Raw genomic sequence first — 15314 nt, 5'->3', positions numbered from 1 at the left:
AATGGTGGCTACTCTCTAGTTACAGTGGGCCAGCTTCTACTTGCAGTGGCTTCTCTTGTTGCGAAGCATGGGCTTTAGGCATGTAGGCTCAGTAGCTGTGGGGCAAGGGCTTAGTTGCCCTGCAGCATGTGGAATCTTCCTGGACCAGGGGTTAAACCCCTGTCCCCTGTATTAGCAGGTGGATTCTTAACCATAGGACCACCAGGGAAGTCCTCTACTGCTTTGTGATCTATAAGTGATACACAACTATTGAATTTATGTTAAACCTACAATTTGTTAAATTTTACACATGTATATTCCCATTAAAATATTTTTGACTCAAGACAGTAAACATCAAGCACCTCTGTAATATATTCTGCTCGTTTTCCTTGCCCCGCCCCACACACTCCCACCACATCCCTAGGCAACTGGCGATCTGCTTTCTACCAATAACATTTAATATTTATCATACAGATTTTTAATACATGGAATCATACACTAGATAACTTCTCTTTTCCTTTTCTGGACTCTCACTCAAAATAATCATTTTGGGATTCATCCATGGTGGTGTATTAATTTGTTCCTTTTTATTGCTGGGTTGTATTCTGTTTGTTAATCTATTACCTGGACATGCGCCACTTGTTAATTCATTATCTTGGAAAACAGACATGGAAAATGAGTGTTCTAATTAGAGGTGCCCAAATCCACAATTTCTAACACTGCCCAACAACTACAAAACACAAAGTTGCCAACTTTTTTTTTTTTTTGCTGTTCCAAGTTGCTTGTGGGATCTTAGTTCCCCAACCAGGAATTGAACCCAGGCCTTCAGCAGTGAAAGAGCAAAGTCCTAATCACTGGACTGCCAGGGAATTCCCCAGATCTTTCTAGAAGCAGTAAAATCCACTGGAGATTTTTCAAGGGCATGGTGGCTAATTTAAGATTTCTATAGATGATATTTTGTGTCTGCTGTACTGAACATCTCCAGACCTCCTGTTATTTCACACATGGCTATTTCAGCTAGTTAGTATTCTTCCTGTCAATTTTCAACCTGGACCTGACTTTTAAGAACAGTCAAGGAACATATCCATATGGCAGCCTCCCTGGGGTTTATTTCTGTTGCCATTTTTTCTCATAGTTATTCCAGATGTGAGTGTATTAAATTAGTGTGCACGGACTGAGTCACAGAGAAGCAAGAAGTTTTACAGTCATGACCTTTTACTTTATTACTAACATGACTATGAATTAATCCTTGAAAATGAAGTTAACCATATAAAATAATCTAGTTTAATCTTTTTAAGCAGACAACTCAGTGCACAAGACAATGTCAATTGATGTAATCTCAAAGAGAAAACATCAATTTAAAAATATTTTCTAACAAAAATGAACTATTTTGTTAGGCAGGTACTTTTCTAAACTGTTAGTGGAATTGTGAATTCTTAACAACCATCCTGAAAGGCAGTTTCATAACATGTATCTAGGGCCTTAACAATATTTATATTATTTTACTATGTAAAATTCCACTTCCAGAAATCTATCCTAAAGATTTAAGCAGGGGTGCATTCAGAGACTTGATATAAGAATTGTAATGGAACAGTATTTATGAGACTGGAAATGTGGCGTTTGATCTATAGTAAGGAAACTATTCAATCATTATATATCTTTACAGTGGAATATTGGACTGCTCCTAAATTGTATGCTTCAAAGACATTTAAGGATATGGAAAAGGCTCATGAACTAATGTTAAGTAGAAAAAGAGTGAAAACCAGGAGTTTCTCTGCAGGATCCTTGAAACTACAGAGAAAGAAAAATTGCTGCAGGAAAATTTTTATCCACAGAAGGTGGAAAATAGATAGGGAAACAATACAAACAGTGAGAGACTTTATTTTTGGGGGCTCCAAAATCACTGCAGATGGTGACCGCAGTCGTGAAATTAAAAGACGCTTGCTCCTTGGAAGAAAAGCTATGACCAACCTAGATAGCATATTAAAACGCAGAGACATTACTTTGCCAACAAAGGTCCGTCTAGTCAAAGGTAAGGTTTTTCCAGTGGTCATGTATGGATGTGAGAGTTGGACTGTGAAGAAAGCTGAGCGCCGAAGAATTGATGCTTTTGAACTGTGGTGTTGGAGAAGACTCTTGAGAGATTATTGGACTGCAAAGAGATCCAACCAGTCCATCCTAAAGGAAATCAGTCCTGAATATTCATTGGAAGGACTGATGCTGAAGTGGAAACTCCAATACTTTGGCCACCTGATGCAAAGAACTGACTCATTTGAAAAGACCCTGATGCTGGGAGAGATTGAAGGAGGGAGGAGAAGGGGATGGCAGAGGATGAGATGGTTGAATGGCATCACCAACTCTATGGACATGAATTTGAGTAAGCTCCAGGAGTTGGTGATGGACAGGGAAGCCTGGCGTGCTGCAGTCCATGGGGTCTCAGAGTCGAACAAAACTGAGCGACTGAACTGAACTGAACTCACTCTTAGACAGTGAAATGATTTCTGACTCCAGGCAAAAGTAGCGTCTTTTGTTCATGAGCTCTGCATACACCCACATTTCCCCCTCCCCGCCAGGTGCTCCTTCTGGAGCCGGGTCAACACAGAACACCAAGGCAAACAGAGCAGCTGGGAAAGAGCAAGCACTGCCGATTTTCCATCTCATTTCTCCTGCTGGAACATCCAACCCCAGCTCTGACTTTCATGGGGCCAGTGGCTGTGTGTTCTGAGCATGCCCTCAGCTGTGGTGCACTGCTCTTGGGAGCCATGTTCACTTTCAGTTCCCTGCTGGTCACTCCACCCCAATGGCCCCTGCTTTGGGGGTTAGATGCAGTGGAATAGAGGAAGCCAGCTGTCTCAAGAGCAAGAATGGAAGGTTTGAGGAACAGCCATGATTTTCCAGGTTGGACCTTCCTGTATGCACTTTCCTACAACATTAAAAGACATGTTCCCCCAGATCTGAAAGAGACACGTGTACCCCAATGTTCATCACAGCACTGTTTATAATAGCCAGGACATGGAAGCAACCAAGATGCCCATCAGCAGACGAATGGATAAGGAAGCTATGGTACATATACACTATGGAATATTACTCAGCCATTAAAAAGAATTCATTTGAATCAGTTCTAATGAGATGGATGAAACTGGAGCCCATTATACAGAGTGAAGTAAGCCAGAAAGATAAAGACCAATACAGTATACTAACACATATATATGGAATTTAAAAAGATGGTAATGATAACCCTATATGCAAAACAGAAAAAGAGACACAGATGTACAGAACAGACTTTTGGACTCTGTAGGAGAAGGCGAGGATGGGATGTTCTGAGAGAATAGCATTGAAACAAGTATACTATCAAGGGTGAAACAGATCACCAGCCCACGCTGGATGCATGAGACAAGTGCTCAGGGCTGGTGCACTGGGAAGACCCAGAGGGAAGGGATGGAGAGGGAGGCGGGAGGGGGAATCAGGATGGGGAACACATGTAAATCCATGGCTGATTCATGTCAATGTATGGCAAAAACCACTACAATATTGTAAAGTAATTAGCCTCTAACTAATAAAAATAAACGGAAAAAATAAATAAAAGACATGTTTCCTTACTGCAATTATATTCCTTTATTATGTTTTTATAATACATAAAATATATAAATATATATATATAATATGTAAAAAACTTTTATACAAGCTTTTGGGTTGGCCTCAACATTACTTATGGCATCACTTATAACATTTGAAAAAAGAAATATGTTCCAGATAATGAGAAACTTTTATTTTATGTGGCGTTTAAAGATGGTCCTTACTGGATGACACTATGATATAATTAGAGATCTTTCCTAGGAACGATAGGGGTTCAGGAAGCATATTTTGCCCTCTCCAGAAGATATTAGCTGACTCTTCTGTTGCTGCTTCTATTCTGAGTAGCAATACCACACTTTTCAGTTTGGAAAGGGCCCATCCACTTGTGGGGAGGTTTTGATACCACTGTAATTTTTATCTTTGAGCTCTAAATCCTTCTTTTAACATATTTGTATTGTTAAAGAAAGAAAGAACAAGCCTGAAATGGAGTCAGTTGTGCTAAGCCCCAAGTCAGCAAAGCAAGACTTAATACCTAGCCCAATTGCAGTTCAGCTACTCCCAGGAATGTGGCCTTTAACCAGTCAATATGAAATTTCTTGGCAAGCACCAGGGAGGTAATCTGCCTCCCTGCCTTCCCTCAAAGGAAGGTGATGTTGCCTGAAATAACCCTTCCTTTTGTTTATGACTTTCTTGTCCCACTCCCTTTCTGCCTTTTAAAACTTTCCATTTGTACAGTACCTTGGAGCTCCATCCTAGTTGCTAGATGGGATGCTGTCCCATTTGCGAATTGTTGAATAAAGCCAACTAGATCTTCAAATTTACTCAGTTGAATTTTTTTTAACGATATATATACTAATGAAGCAAAGAAACATGTTAAATAAATCAATACAATTTTCTCTGGTAAAGCAAATGAATTAAAGATAAAAAAAAATCCTTCATTTTCCTGGGTTATATTCTCAAAAACAGAAGTAAATTCAATGAGTAATCATTACTGACCTCAGTATGCTTTGTGTAAGATAACATCAAAACAGCTGAAGAAATTAAAGTCCTGGTGTCAGAACTCGAAGTATGTGTACTCTGTTGGAATCAGAAAGAAATCAGAGGGTCAAGAATCAAGATGGACATCTCATCACTTAAGGCATACATACATCCAGACATTGATCTCATGCCTGCATTTTATCTTTTTGGTTGTTTGTTTATTCATTTATTTTTTTTGGCTGTACTGCTTCTTTGTTGCCACGTGGGTTTTTCTCTAGTTGTAGAGAGCAGGGGCTACTCTGTAGTTGCAGGGCGTGGGCTTCTCATTGCGGTGACTTATGTTGCAGAGCACAGGCTCTAGGGCACATGAGCCTCAGTACTTGAGGTGTGAGGACTCAGTAGTTGCAATTCCCAGGGTCGAGAGCACAGGCTCAGTAGTTGTGGTGCACAGGTCTAGTTGCTCCACGGTATGTAGGATCTTCCCAGACCAGGGATGCAAGTCGTGTCTCCTGCATTGGCAGGCAGATTCTTTACCACTGAGCCACCAGGGAAGCCCTCATAGCTGTATTTTAAAACTTAGTCATGAATAAGATATTATAATCTAAAACTCACTAGTTTATAACTAACAGCTGAAATAAGTTTAAAAAGACCTCTTCCCCCATTTTTTCCTCTAAGTCCTACTGCTGCTGCCAAGTTGCTTCAGTCGTGTCCGACTCTGTGTGACCCCATAGACGGCAGCCCACCAGGCTCCCCTGTCCCTGGGATTCTCCAGGCAAGAACACTGGAGTGGGTTGCCGTCTCCTTCTCCAATGCAGGAAAGTGAAAAGTGAAAGTGAAGTTGCTCAGTCGTGTCTGACTCTTCGCGACCACATGGACTGCAGCCTACCAGGCTCCTCCGTCCATGGGATTTGCCGGCAAGAGGACTGGAGTGGGTTGCCATTGCCTCCTCCGAGTACAGTGTTGTTAGTGAAATCCTAAAACATGTATTGTTTCCATCCTACATGCAGATCTTGGAAAAGGAAAAATCTACAGAATGTGTGATGACACACACTCAAGATTATACAAGTTTGGCTGCAAAAACCCTCACAAAATGTAGTTTATATGCACTAAGTATATCGTTGGTATATGCATTACATATGAGACTGTGTTAGATTATATGACTCAGTTAAAGATGGGCTGCTGTAGTGAAAGCATATAGTGTGGATGTGTCATGGCATATGATGGCCAAATTTCATTGTTTGTGTAGTAGACACTGGAACTGAATCAAAACACCATTTAAAAGGACTCAGTTGGTGACTAATATTATTGGTTATAATGATTTATCAAGGTAATTCTTCCCATGGCCCACAGACACCTGTCTCGGCACCTTTATATCCCACTGGGTTGATAGGAGGAAGGATATTTGAAGGAGTATTCTCTGCTTGTGATCACCTGTGTGATTGGAAATCTTTCCTGTACAACAGAACAAACACCACAGCAGCAGAGAGCCTTTCCCTCCCAGGGGGCTCTCCTGATTCAGTCTTTCATAGAACTATTTCTCCTTCTGGTGAGTTCTGGCATTCTTTCTTTCAGGGAACTGGTCTCCTTCATCTAGGTCTTCATTCTGTAGGCATAGGGTTGTTCATACTATTCCTAATTTTTTTACTGTCTGTAAGATGAGTAGTGATGGCTCTTCTTTCCTGATTGTTAGTAATTTCTAGCCTTTTTTTTCTTCCTTACACAGCTTGTTTAGACATTTTATCTTTCCAAAGAACAACTGTTGGTTTCATTGATTTTGTCTATTGTTTTCCTGTTCTCAATTTCATTCACTTCAAATCTAATTTTAATTCTTTATTTCCTTCATCTTACTCTGTGTTTGTTTTTGTGTTTAGTTTTCTAGTTACCTATATTAGGGATTCCCTGGTAGCTCAGACGGTAAAGAATCTGCCTGCAATAATGGAGACCCGAGACCCAGGTTCAATCCCTGGGTTGAGAAGATTCCCTGGAGAAGGGAATGGCAACCCATTCCAATATTCTTGCCTATAGAATCCTATGGACAGAGGAGCCTGGTAGGCTACAGTCCCTGGGTTCCCAAAGAGTTGGACACAACTGATGATAACACTTTCACACTTTTACTTTCAAGGTGGTATATTAATGATTTTAGTTCTTTTTTCTTTTCTAGTATATTCATTCAATATTATAAATTTCTTTCTAAACACTGCTTTCACTGCATCTCATGAATTTTGATAAGCTGTATTTTCACTTTCAGTTTGAAATATTTAAAAAATATTTCTGGAGAGAGTTCTTCTTTAACCCATTTGTTATTTAGAAGTGTGTTCATATTTCCAAGTATTTGGGGATTTTCCAACTATCTACTGATTTCTAGCTCAATTCCATTGTAGTCTGAGAACATATTTTGCATGATTTACTTTCATTTAAATATGTTCAAGTGTGTTTTATTGCCCAGAATGTGGTGAATCTTGGTGAATGTTCCCTACAAACTTGAGAAGAATGTGATTTCTGCCCTTATTGGATGATGTAGTCTGTAAACGTCTATTAAGTCCAGCTGATTGACGGTGCTGTTCAGTTCAACTATGCCTTTCCTGGATTTGCCCATTACTGGTAGTCATTGGAAAAGACCCTGATGCTGGGAGGGATTGGGGGCAGGAGAAGGGGACGACAGAGGATGAGATGGCTGGATGGCATCACCGACTCGATGGGCATGAGTTTGAGTAAACTCCGGGAGTTTGTGATGGACAGGGAGGCCTGGCGTGCTGCGATTCATGGGGTCGAAAAGTCGGACACGACTGAGCGACTGAACTGAACTGAACTGATAGTGTTGAAATCTCCAAATATAATAGTGGATTAATCTACTTCTCCCTGCAACTCTATCAGTTGTTCCCTCACATATTTTGATGTTGTTGTTAGTATACATACCTTAATACCTCTGATAATTTACTTTGCTCTGAAGTCTTTGTATGAAATTAATATAACTACTCATTTCTTTTTGATTAGTGTTAATGTAGTATATCTTTCTCCATTCATTTACCATTAATGTATCTGTGTCTTAATAATAAAAGGTTTCTTGTAGTCGTCAGTTAGGTCTTGATTTAACTCACAAGGATAGTCTCTTTTAATTGATGACAAGTTAGACAATAGATTATTGATATAGCTGGGCTAATATATACCATTTGTTTTCTATGCACTATTCTGTTTTTTCCTTTTTTATCATATTCTTTTTCTACCATATTTAATAGAGGATTCTACAAGATTATTCTCCTCTCAGCATATTATACTTAAATCTTTTTATACTGATTGCCCTAGAGTTTGCTACAAGTACTTATAACTAATCAAGTTCATTTTCAAATAACACTGTACTGCCTTATGGTAACACAAGAATCTTAAAATACTCCCAATTCCTTCTTCCTAGCTTCTATTACAGCTATGTTACTAACTACATTGTTGCTATTATTTTAAACAAACTGTTATCTCTTTGAAGAATAGGAAAAAAAAATGGTTTTCATTTTACCTTCACTTATTTCTTCTCTAATAATCTTCATTTAGATCTGAGTTTCTAACCTTTATCATTTTCTTTCTCTCTAAAAAACTTTTGATATTTCTCACAAGGCAGGATGATTGGCAACAAATCCTCTCAATTTTTTCCTGAAAAAGTATTTACTTCTTCTTCACTTTGTTTTGGCTGCACTGGGTCTTAGTCATCGCATATAGGATCTAGTTCCCTGACCAGGGATTGAACCCTAGTCCTCTGCATTGGGAGCATGGTCTTAGCCACTGGACCATCAGGGAAGTCCCTCTCCTTCACTTTTTTTTTTTTTTTAACAGTTTAGTGTAATTTATTTTATTTAACAATTTAGGAAGTTCACAGCCATCAGCAGTTACAGTGCAATTTCAGGTGCAATTGGGAATTCAGGAATCTCCCTGGAGCTGTTAGTGTAGTGAACCTTGTATCTCCTTCACTTTTGAGGGATAACTTTTCAGGGTACAGGATTCTAATTTGGTGGGGCTTTTTTTTTTTTTTTTTTCTTTCAACGCTTTAGATATTTCACTCCATTCTCTTCTTCCTTCTGTGGTTTTTGAAGAGAAATCTGAAGCAATTCTTGTGCTGATTCTCAATAGGTAAGATTTTTTTTTTTCTTACTTGCCTCAGGGTTTTCTCTCATTTTTGTTTTCTTTATATATGTCTCGTGATTTGGGGGGGTATTTATTCTGCTTGGTGTTTTTTGAGATTCCTGTGGTTTGGTGTCATTATTTTGGAAAGTCTCAGCCATCATTATTTCAAATATTTTTTGTTCTTTTCTCTTTCCCCTCCTGTTGGTGTTTCCTTTACATGTATGCTACACCTGTTATTTCACCAAGGTTCTTTGATAGTCTCTTTCATTTAAAACATTTTTCTCTTTTCATTTCTGCTTTGGAAATTCCTTTTGGCATATCTTTACAAGTGCATTGATTCTCTCCTTTGATGTATACAGTCTGTTGATGAGCCCATCAAAGGCATCCTTGATCTCTGGTTTTTGTTTTGTTTTTACATTTAGCACTTCATTTTGATTCTTTCTTAGAACTTCCACTTCTGTTTATATTACCCATTTAAGAACTAGCCTGCCACTGCAGGAGATGTAAGAGAAGGAAGATCAATCCCTGGGTCAGTAAGATCCCCTGGAGGAGGGCATGACAACCCACTCCAGTATTCTTACCTGGAGAATCCCATGGACAGAGGAGCCTGATGGACTACAGTCCATAGGGTCGCAAAAAATCAGATACAACTGAAGCAATTTAGCATGTATGTTATCCACTTTTTCCATTAGAGCCCTTGTACTTCCAAAATCTATGCCATGTCCAAGTATGAACCTGATGCTTACCCTGTCTCTTCAACCCGTTTTTGTCTTTTAGTCTTCCTTGTAGATTTTTGGTTGAAAGTGGAACATGACATATTGGGTAAAAGAAATTGAGGTAAATAGGCTTTTAGTGTGAGGTTTTATGTTTATCTGGTTAGAAGGTACTTACTTACTGTTTGCTATAGGTGTAGGTAATAGAGGCTAAAATTTTCTCTCTGGTGTATTCCTTACTGTTTCCCCTTTCGTCCTTGGGTTTCCCTAGAGACTACTTCTTAAGGTCTGAGCTCTGCAGTTCTTGCAACTATAATCCCCTCTTATGATACAGGGTCCCTAATGGAGTGTAGTTAATGTGTGGGGCTGGGGAGGCACTCTATATAACTTATGACTAAGTCTCAGTATTTAACTGAGTCTGTATTCCTGGGCTTTGATCTTACAAGTATTTCTCAGGTTTTGTTCTATTCCTTGCTCCCCTACCTCAGGTGAGATAGGCAGGCTAGAGAAGACTAGAATTGGGTGTTTCCCTTCCCACGTGTGCCAGGCAGGCTGGAGGAGGTTGAAATTGGGGTTTTTTCCTTCCCCTATGTCATGTAGGTACCAGTAAACCGCAGTAGGTTAAATTCTAGTAGAACAGTTCCCCTTGGAGGGCAGACTTTTGTTAAGGAGAACAGAATACTCAGGGTGTATTCAAAATGGTTACTTTTCTCCTACCCCTACAAGGAGCACATGGAGCGCTTTGGTTGCTGGGGGTAAAATTCATGAGTGTAAAGGCACCTCTAAACCTGGCACTCTCTGGAGTTGTTAACTTTCAAGCTTGTCTACACTAAGCCTCCAGAAATTTTCCAATTAAATTGTAGTTTTAATATCCTGGTACTGCCTCCAGTTCCTTGGTCAGGGAGATCCCCTGGAGGAGGGCACAGCAACCCATTTCAGTATTCTTGCCTGGAGAACCCCCTGGACAGAGGAGCCTGGCAGGCTACAGTCCAGAGGGTCGCAAAGAATAGGACACATCTGAAGCAACCTAGCAGGCACACAGGCACTGCCTCCAGTAGTGGCTTCTGCACAAGTAAGTTTTGATCCCCTTTATTTGCCTGTCTCTACAATTTTAGGATCGATTATCTATTAGATCTGAGAAGAACGGTTGATTCCCAGCTTCTTCAGCTTTTTTCTTGTTTGTGAGGCTGGGAGAGACAACTTGAAACTCATTACACACTGCCTGGAATCTAGAAATCAGTTTTTCTGTTTTTAAAGGATACGGGTGAACATGACAAATTTGCCTGCAGGTCAGGTTGCCAGCTACAGCTGTTGAATCAGTGCTGAATGAGGGGGGCAAAGAGAACACTGGCTACCTCCATTAACTCCCTGGACCTCCCAGGACATAAGGGTCACCCTGCTCCAAATTACCAATACTGCTGCTCTCTCTTCAGTGTATTCCAGTTCAGAAGTTATATCTTTATCTTTCCAACAATTAATTCAATTTCACACCCAGGCTTTTCATATGAAGTCACAGACTGAGACAAAAGCATTTTTACAAAAATTTCAGAGACTCACCGTATCTCCTACTTTCACCTATGTGGGCCACTGAAGGGGGAGTGAGAAAGCAGTGCACTTAATCAAGTGATAATTATTCTCATGATTCAAGACTGTCTTACTCCAACAAGAAAATTCAGCTGAACAAAGCAGAATTAAACTTTGTTTTCATCCCTTAGGATTCTTTCTGGATAGCCACCTGGAAGGGATAACACTCAGGCCTGCTTATTGTTGCTCATCAGTGAAACAAGGAAGCACCATTCCAGGGAACGGTTAGGGTGGAAACCTAAAAAATAGTCTGTATAATCTCACATATTTCCCTACCACTTTTTTCTCTTTTTTTTAACTTTATTTACTTATTTTTGTCCGTGCTGGGTCTTCGCAGCTGTACTCAGGTTTTCTCTAGTTGCAGCAAGCAAGGGATATTCTTTGTTGTGGTGTGAGGGCTTCTCATTGTGGTGGCCTCTCTTATTGCAGAGCACAGGCTCTAGCGCACGAAGGCTTCAGTAGTCGTGGCTTATAAACTCTAGAGCATGGGCTCAGTTGCCCCCACAGCACGTGGAATCTTCCCAGACCAGGGACTGAACCCATGTCCCCTGCACTAGCAGGCAGATTCTTAACCACTGGTCCACAAGGGAAGTTCCCTACCGTTTTTTCTTAAGTATTATTCAGGAGTCAGGCAAGTAGAGATTTAAAAACAGCAGAGTTTGGAAACTGGGGTAGGCAGAATAGTGACCTCCAACTATGTCCACTTCCTATTCTCTGTGAATATGTTCCCTTACACAGCAAAAGTAACTCTTTATGTGATGAAATTATGAACCTTTAGATAGGGAGAGTACTCTGGATTATCCAGGTGGGTACAATTTAATCACAAGTGTCCTTATAGGTGAAAGATAGAGGTACTTGTCAGAAACAGAGACATAGCATGTTGAAAAACACTTAGCTGGGCAATGCTGGCTTTGAAGATGGAGGAAGAAGCCATGGGCCAAGGAATGCTGGAAAAGACAAGGAAACATATTTTCCCCTAGAAACTCCAGAAGGAACACATTCTGCCAATACCTTGATTTTAGCCCAACGAGACCCATTTTGGACTTCTAACCTCAAAAACTGTTAAATTTGTACTATTCTAAGCCACGAATTTGCAATAATTAGTTACAGCAGTAATGGGAAATTAATACAGTAACCAAACAATCCAATTTAGGTGAGTAGAAGAGGAAATGATGAAGGAGTTTGGTAGGTCCCTTAAATACCTTGACTATCAGTCATCGTTGTATAAACTTTGTTACAAAAAATGGATCATTGTTAGATGGCAAATGGGCCAATCAAAAACACGTGTTCATGTGCACCCCAATGTTCATCGCAGCACTGTTTATAATAGCCAGGACATGGAAGCAACCTAGATGCCCATCGGCAGATGAATGGATAAGGAAGCTGTGGTACATATACACCATGGAATATTACTCAGCCATTAAAAAGAATTCATTTGAATCAGTTCTAATGAGATGGATGAAACTGGAGCCCATTATACAGAGTGAAGTAAGCCAGAAAGATAAAGACCAATACAGTATACTAACACATATATATGGAATTTAGAAAGATGGTAATGATAACCCTATATGCAAAACAGAAAAAGAGACACAGATGTACAGAACAGACTTTCGGACTATGTGGGAGAAGGCGAGGGTGGGATGTTTCGAGAGAACAGCATCGAAACATGTATATTAACTATGGTGAAACAGATCACCAGCCCAGGTTGGATGCATGAGACAAGTGCTCAGGCCTGGTGCAATGGGAAGACCCAGAGGGATCGGGTAAAGAGGGAGGTGGGAGGGCGGATCGGGATGGGGAATACGTGTAAATGCATGGCTGATTCATGTCAATGTATGACAAAAACCACTACAATATTGTAAAGTAATTAGCCTCCAACTAATAAAAATAAATGAAAAAAAAACAACAAAAAAAACCATGTGTTCAGTTTCATTTCATTTCAAAGGCCAAGTCAATGTGTCCAGAATTGGCTGATCAGATGAAAAACCACCTTCTTCTGAAAAAATGTCAACAGTGGTGAGACATCACTGGCAGCCCTGAGAAGGGGTCAAAGGACAGATTGTTTCCCAGGAATAGGGAGGTCAGCACCCCAAGTTATGTGTCCTCTTTTAACACAAAATCAGTGGGGCAACTTTTGCCAGGAGATACAAGTCCCCCTCAACAGAACAAAGCATAAGCTTTGCCACCTCCCAAGTTACCTGCTGGCTTCTACATCAGGAACATAAAATCCTTTATGTCTGCCAGCCTATGATGGGGGGTACCCTGGAATTTCGAGGGTGATTTCTATTGCAGGTGGTAGTCAGTGATCAGGAATGGGCAGGCTTGAGAGCTTAATTCTGTTTGTTGTCATAAAAAATGGTGGTTTAGCCGCTAAGTCGTGTCCGACTCTTGCGACCCCATGGACTGCGCCCTGCCAGGTTCCTCTGTCCCTAGGATTTTCCAGGCAAGAATACTGGAGTGTGTTGCCATGCCCTCCTCCAGAGGATTTTCCCAGCACAGGGATTGAGCCCGGGTCTCCTGCGCTGCAAGCAGATTCTTTACCAATTGGGCTACCAGGGAAGCCCCAATACATCTATAACTGATCTAGACAGTCTGAAGCAGTGCTGTGCTTAGTCGCTCAGTTGTCTCTGATTCTTTGCAACCCCATGGACTGTAGCCCACCAGGCTCCTCTGTCCATGGGGATTCTCCAGGCAAGAATACTGGAGTGGGTTGCCATGCCCTTTGCCAGGGAATCTTCCCAACACAGGGATCGAGCCCAGGTCTCCTGCATTGCAGGTAGATTCTATACCATCTGAGCCACCAGGAAAGCCCAAGAACACTGAAGTGGGTAGCCTATCCCTTCTCCAGGGTATCTTCCCAATCCAAGAATTGAAACTGGGTCTCCTGCATTGCAGGCAGATTCTTCACCAGCTGAGCTATCAGGGAAGCCCCAGACAGTATGATAAGCTGCCACCATTTGTAATAGACTGCAGCCCCAAAAACTAATGTCCTTAATCTGTCGGTCTACTCTTCAAAGTGACAGATCAGACAACTACACCACTGGCAACAATTTGAGGATCAAAAAAATAAAGGTGAAAAAAAAAAAAATCAAAGTGAGTATTGGCCAGAGCTCTGAGAACAGTCTTCAGTTCTGGCCATTAAGTAGAGTATGACTGCTTTCATATCTACATAGCTGGTGAGCCACTGGGACCTGCTCGACACCAAAACCAAACCATGAGTGAATTAAGTCCAGACTTTAAGAGAATGTCTGTGCATCAAGGACCCTATTGACCCAGTGAATTTGCTTGAGATGAAAGGGGTTGGGGGTGGGGGTGGGGGGTGGAAGGGCAGAGAGGATAAGGTTTCAACCTGACAGTAGCTGCCAGTTCTTGTAAAGCCAAGTTGCTGCTGGAGCTAGACCAGCCATGTTATGGAGTATGGTATTTTCACTTGAACAAAAAGGCCTGATTAGCCTCTCAATAGTGTCTCCAATACCCAAAACGTCCAATAGGGTGCTGTGATCTGATTCTCTTCCATCTAAAAGAGGAATTTTCAATTCTGGCCTTTCCTATGTACTGAATCTGAGACTAACAAGAGAGATGCACTTTTTTTTTACCACTAGCTGACACGGGACTTTAGCCTGAGTTGGCTCACTGTCCCCGAGGTTCAGAAAACTGTCACCCATGAACAGTGGGTTGTTCCTTCGGCTCAGCTTCATCCTGGTTCTATGAAAGGTCTGCCTTGTGTAGACTGAAAAAAGCCCTCAAAGAACTCACGATGCCAGGCTAAGCCCTGGTTCAGAGAACGAGTGCAGTAGCCTAAGTCCCCCACAAAATAATACTGAGAAACAGTCTCAGAGAAAAAATATTTACATTTTCTTATTTGAAGGGGAAAATGTAATGAAAGAAAACGGTAAAAACTACAAATGATGTAAGATGGCTCCCTCACTCCCGTGACTGCTACTCTTTCTTCACAAGGCATTTCCTGTCCTTTCACATTGTTTTTGTGAGCCTATGGACCCATTTATTCTTACACAAACGGGTGGCTACTTCCCTGTCGACGTCCTGGTCGGTCAGACGTGGCCTCGCTGCTCTGAACCACACGGCCCGAGGCCGCACGGTTGGCTCCCAGGACTCGGCACCTTCACTTTCACGCGCCCAGCACGGACGATCGCAGATCATTCTCCTTTGGAACACTCACCGCAGCGCCACCAGATCCCAAAACGCGGAATCGCCTGAGTCCAGGAAACGTGCGTTTAAAACGGAAAGACAGCATCACCGCCTCCAAGAGGTGCCGACCAATGCGGAGATGCTCGCGCTTCCCAGAGCTCTCCCAGGGAAAACTGGCTTTGGAAAATTTCAACTTGCATGTACCTCGTCAGATGTAAGGCAGAC

The 15314-nt window shown here is 41.3% G+C and overlaps 1 long non-coding RNA gene across 1 annotated transcript in view; it reads right to left on the bottom strand.

The window, feature by feature from the left end:
* LOC122694032 overlaps nucleotides 1-15257 on the bottom strand; it is a 29408-nt gene extending 14151 nt beyond the window's left edge. Inside the window, exons 1-2 of the long non-coding RNA XR_006341082.1 lie at nucleotides 15121-15257; nucleotides 4552-4632 (exon numbers count right to left, since the gene is read on the bottom strand). This is a non-coding gene — a long non-coding RNA (uncharacterized LOC122694032). The remainder of the gene's footprint in view (nucleotides 1-4551; nucleotides 4633-15120) is intronic.
* Nucleotides 15258-15314: the final 57 nt, after the last annotated feature.

This window comes from Cervus elaphus, chromosome 5, assembly GCF_910594005.1.
Source record: "Cervus elaphus chromosome 5, mCerEla1.1, whole genome shotgun sequence".
Taxonomy (NCBI): domain Eukaryota; kingdom Metazoa; phylum Chordata; class Mammalia; order Artiodactyla; family Cervidae; genus Cervus; species Cervus elaphus.
The sequence above is the reverse complement of the archived record's forward strand: the minus strand, read 5'-3'. Positions and strand labels throughout refer to the sequence as shown.